Raw genomic sequence first — 5,626 nt, forward strand, 5'->3', positions numbered from 1 at the left:
AACGTACCTTGCAGGGCAGAACAGAACACGACAGAACACAATTATGGTGTTGATGATGATGATGATGATGATGATGATGGATCATAATAATACCAACAACAACAATATAAAAAAATAAAATAATGATGACAACAACAACAACAACAACAACTAAATAATAATAATAATAATGGTAATGGTAATGATAATGATGGTGATGATAACAATGATAATGATCATCATCATCATCACCATCATCATCATCATCATCATCATCATAAAGTACATTAATTTTCTCTTTCTCTTTAAGAGCTCAGGGGGCTTTACATGGAGGAAAAAGTACCGGTGTAGTATCCCAGATTGTCCCCCACCTGGAAACGTCCCCGGGGGGCAAATTGACCGCTGGAAATGTCCCCCCGGGGACTTTCTGACCGTTCATAATGTCCCCTGCGGACACTGTTAGCGGCCAAAATGTCCCCTTTCTTGGAGTTTAGCCTCTGACGGGCGCAATAGCCGAGTGGTTAAAGCGTTGGACTGTCAATCTGAGGGTCCCGGGTTCGAATCACGGTGACGGCGCCTGGTGGGTAAAGGGTGGAGATTTTTCCGATCTCCCAGGTCAACATATGTGCAGACCTGCTAGTGCCTGAACCCCCTTCGTGTGTATATGCAAGCAGAAGATCAAATACGCACGTTAAAGATCCTGTAATCCATGTCAGCGTTCGGTGGGTTATGGAAACAAGAACATACCCAGTATGCACACCCCCGAAAACGGAGTATGGCTACCTACATGGCGGGGTAAAAACGGTCATACACGTAAAAGCCCACTCGTGTGCATACGAGTGAACGTGGGAGTTGCAGCCCACGAACGCAGAAGAAGAAGAAGAAGAGGGGTTTAGCCTCGTTCTGAATTGTCCCCCTTACCCTGAAAATGTGCTCCCCATGTATCCCGTAACATCCCCTTTGCCAAAAAATGCATTGGGTTCATGCTTATGGAAATAACCAGTATTTTTACACGCGCGCTCGTGTGCGTGTGTGTGTGTGTGTGTGTGTGTGTGATTGTGTCTGTAATTGTCTTTGTCTGATGCGTGCATGCATGTGTGTGTGTGTGAGGGGTGGGGGTGGGGGGGGAGGTGCGAGTGGGGCCGAGGAGCGTACGAATGTGTGTCTGTATGCATATACGCGCGCGCGTGTAGGTATATGTGAAAGTTATTTAAGTGATAAAAACCATTTTTCAATGCAAAATCTTTGGTATATATTCCCTGAGTTTTCCCTGGCTTTCTGTCAGCGTGAAATTGCCACTGGGTAAAGTATCTGTACATGCCTCAGCTGACAAAACTGAAAAGATTATTATATGGGAGAGAGACAGAGATAGACAGAGAGAGGGACAGACAGAAAGAGAGACATGTGTGTGAATGTGTTAGTGACTTGAAAATATTGAAATAACAGTTTGAAAACAAATGGCATACCATGGACATAAACTTTTAAGAGAGAAACATGTGGTGTCACAAAATATTCATGTCCTCAATAAAACAATGAACAATCGAATTTTTGCCACGTCAGACCACAAAAACCACAAAGTAAAATAGCAATAACAATTGGAAAAACAAAAGCATACAACAACTAAAAAAATATGAATTGCCTCTGTGGTTCAAAATATCTCTTCGTATTGTGTAGAGGCCAGTTGTTCTGCGAAATGCTCTTTTCTCGACTTTTTTTTTCTTAGTTCTGCATCCCTGAGTACACTTGGGTAAATATACCGACATTTTTTTTTTTTCAAATTGAAACCACATGGGCACAATTTTCATTACCCATGCTGAATTCGATACATCCAGCTTTTAACACTCTTGTAAAGAAAAGTCAAACAGTCATCGCTAAAACCACACACACACTCACACACACACACATATGTGTGTGTGTGTATGTATATATATATATATATATATATATATATATATATATATATATATATATATATATGGCAAGGGGGTGGAGGGGGGGCGCATTTTGACATAGGGGACGTTACAGGATACGGGATACATGGGAGGGACATTTTCAGGGTAAGGGGGACATTTCAAAACGAGACTAAAACGCAAAAAAAAAGGACCTTTTGGTCGCTGAAAATGTCCGCATGGGACATTATGAACGTGGAGAAAGTCCCCGATGGACATTTCCAGCGGTCAAATATTCCCCCGGGGACGTTTCCTTGGTGGGGGACAGTCTGGTATGCTACACCGGCACTGTGATTTCAGTTGTTTATTTATATTTCTTGGGCATTGTGATAAACGTGGTTGGTTTTAAGTGTTTGGACTGGTTTTAAAGTATTGTAATATTGGCGTCGAGTATTGTGATTAACATTCCATCATTAATTTATGTATTGAGATGTTTGATAGATATTTTGATTGTATAATCATGTTGTGCGTGATGATATTTTTATTGTATAATTATATTGTGCGTGATGTTTGTGTGTGTGTGCGCGCGCGCGCGCGTGCGTACTTAAATTATTTTCAGTGTTTGATGTTTGTGAAGTGCCATGCGTGGAAGCTGTCATTTTAATGTTTGAACACAATTTACAATTTTTTTTTTTTCCATGTTCTAGATATTTTTTTTTGCTCCCAGATATTTGAAGCTGTGGACTGTTTTAAGCTTTTCGTCGTTGACTTTGATGTCAATGCTGATGCCGTTGGTGTTGTTAGTCATCAGTTTGGTTTTCTCCGCACTGATTTGCATTCCATACGATGTGGAGGCTTTGTCTAGATGTTTGACCAGGCTTGCCAGTTCTTCTTCTTTTCCAGCCAGTCCATCAATGTCGTCGGCAAAACGTAGGTTTGTGATTGTTCTGCCGCCTATGCTGACTGTTCCTACATGCTCTTCCAGTGCGTCAGTCATTATTCTTTCTAAGAAGATGTTGAAGAGTGTTGGGGAGAGTAGACAGCCTTGTCTCACTCCGACTGTGGTTCTGAACCAGTCCCCGATGCTATTGTTGAGGTAGACGGCGCTGGTGGCTTTGTCATAGAGGTGCTGTATCAGTCTGATCAGGTTGGCGTTGATGTTGTACAGATTCATGGTAGCAATCGTGTCAGATGAAGGATCTAAACCAGAAGTACTCTCGAGAATTGCCCAAACAACAATGGCACTCAACAAGCTGAACACCATCTGGAACAACAAAAACATCGCTCTCAGCTCAAAAATCAGACTGATGCGTTCCCTGGTTATATCAATATTGCTCTACGCCTGCGAGACTTGGACCCTGACTGCAGACATCGAGAGAAGAATCCAAGCTGTCGAGATGAGATGCTTTCGTAGACTACTTGGCATCTCCTACAGAGACCACATCACTAACACGGAAGTGAAGAACAGAATCAAGCAAAGTATTGGACCCTACGAAGACCTTCTGTCCATAGTGAAAAAACGCAAACTTAGGTGGTATGGACACATCTCCCGATCATCTGGTCTTGCCAAAACGTTCCTGCAAGGCACCGTACAAGGAGGCAGAAGGAGAGGACGGCAGAAGAAGAGATGGGAAGACAACATCCGGGGGTGGACAGGCTTGACGCTCGGTGACGCCCTGAGGAAATCAGAAAACCGTGAAGAGTGGAGAGGGGTGGTGGCCAGGTCAGCAGCGGTGCCCCAACGGTCTGAACCCAGACTACGGGAGAGGTGAAGGTGAAGGTGATGTTCTAGAACGCAACTGAGCATGTGTAAGGCGTTACGTACATTTGTATTTTGTATTTGTATTTCTTTTTATCACAACAGATTTCTCTCTGTGAAATTCAGGCTGCTCTCCCCAGGGAGAGTGCGTCGCTACACTACAGCGCCACCCTTTTTTTTTTCTTTTTTCTTTTTTTTTCCTGCGTGCAGTTTTATTTGTTTTTTCCTAACGAAGTGGATTTTTCAACAGAATTTTGCCAGGAACAACCCTTTTGTTGCCGTGGGTTCTTTTACGTGCGCTAAGTGCATGCTGCACACAGGACCTCGGTTTATCGTCTCATCCGAATGACTAGCGTCCAGACCACCACTCAAGGTCTCGTGGAGGGGGAGAAAATATCGGCGGCTGATACTATTGTTATCGTTATTGTTATCATTATTGTTATCATAACATCTATCACTCACATTCTCCTCCCACCCCACCTGCTCACAATCACACACAAACACGACGAAAAATAGTCACAGAGAATGATGGAGCCAAGAAAAAGATGTATACTACTATTGCTTATAGAAGAAAAAAAAAATAATACAATCAATATGTTTCATGATTAGATTTGACAAGTTCAGTAGTGGATATAATTATTCTGATGAAGGTTTCTAAAAGAACGGAATATGACACAGAGAACAGATGAGAAAACAATGGCATGTGAAAATAGCGGTGTGAAGGAATTCAATCTTTTTTTTCTTTTTTTTAACAAATAAAAAGATTGGCAGATATCCTGGTAACGAGATTCCTTTTTATCATTATGGGGTGGTTGTTCTTTTTGTTTTTTGGTTTTTTTGGGGGGACGTGGGGTGGTTGTTTGGGGGTGTTTTTTTGTTTTTATTTGTTGTTTGTTAGTTTGTTTTGTCTGTGCTGTTGTTTATGGGTTTTGTTTTTTTTGGGGTTTTTTTTTTTTTTTTTTTTTTTTTTAATCCATTAAGCTTCTTGGTTGAATAGTAATGGTCAAGGGTTTTGTTGTTTGACGTTGTTTTTCTATTATTAAAATTCCGAAACTTTTCCACTGAAGGACAAACCTCTTTTTTTTTTTTTTCTTTCATCGACTTTTCTAGCCCTGGAAATGGTTCTCTCATTTTCAAAGGACTCCTCCACACTTCCATAACTGTGTACAACCCACAGGACAAGTGGCAGGAGAGGCATGTGACTGAAACTGTGCAGATGACAGAACAGAAAAAAATAAAATAAAATAAAATAAAATAAAATAAAAATAAAAATAAAACACACCAGAAATCAAATGGACAGTTAAGGGTTAAATATCCCATCATCTTTTATGGCCATAAGATCCTATAAGTCTTTTATGGCCATCAGGCCATTTTACGGCCATCAAGACCATCAGGCCATTTTACAGCCATCAGGACCATCAGGCCATTTTACGGCCATCAAGACCATCAGGCCATTTTACAGCCATCAGGACCATCAGGCCATTTTACGGCCATGAGGCCATTTTACAGCCATCAGGCTATTTTAGGGCCATCAGGATCATCAGGCCATTTTAGGGCCATCAGGCCATTTTACGGCCATCAAGGCAGTGAATTCACAAGCACTGTGTCTGGGGTCTGGACCAAGACGCCAGGGCCAAGTCCTCTCTCCTTCCCCCATTTTGACCTTCCCCAACCAAAGGCAGGTAACTCCAGGTCACACCTGTGTGGAGTGAGGAAAACCGAGTAAAGTCCCTTCCCCAAGGGCACACCACCATCCCGAAACAGGGCCTCGAACCCTGATCACTGGTGAACACTGGATCACAAGTCTGAACGTTGGTGCTTCCCAACTGGATGGTGCAAACTCTGAGCAGTATATCAAACAATAACAGTTCTGAAAAAAAAAAAAATGTTCATAACGTTTAATTAAACAGAACGTTCATAATTATTTCATCTTCACTGAAAATAACATCGCATTCTCCAAAAACAAAGAACACAACAAAACAACAACATATTTCAAATA

This window comes from Babylonia areolata, chromosome 29 (assembly GCF_041734735.1).
Source record: "Babylonia areolata isolate BAREFJ2019XMU chromosome 29, ASM4173473v1, whole genome shotgun sequence".
Classification (NCBI taxonomy): Eukaryota; Metazoa; Mollusca; class Gastropoda; order Neogastropoda; family Buccinidae; genus Babylonia; species Babylonia areolata.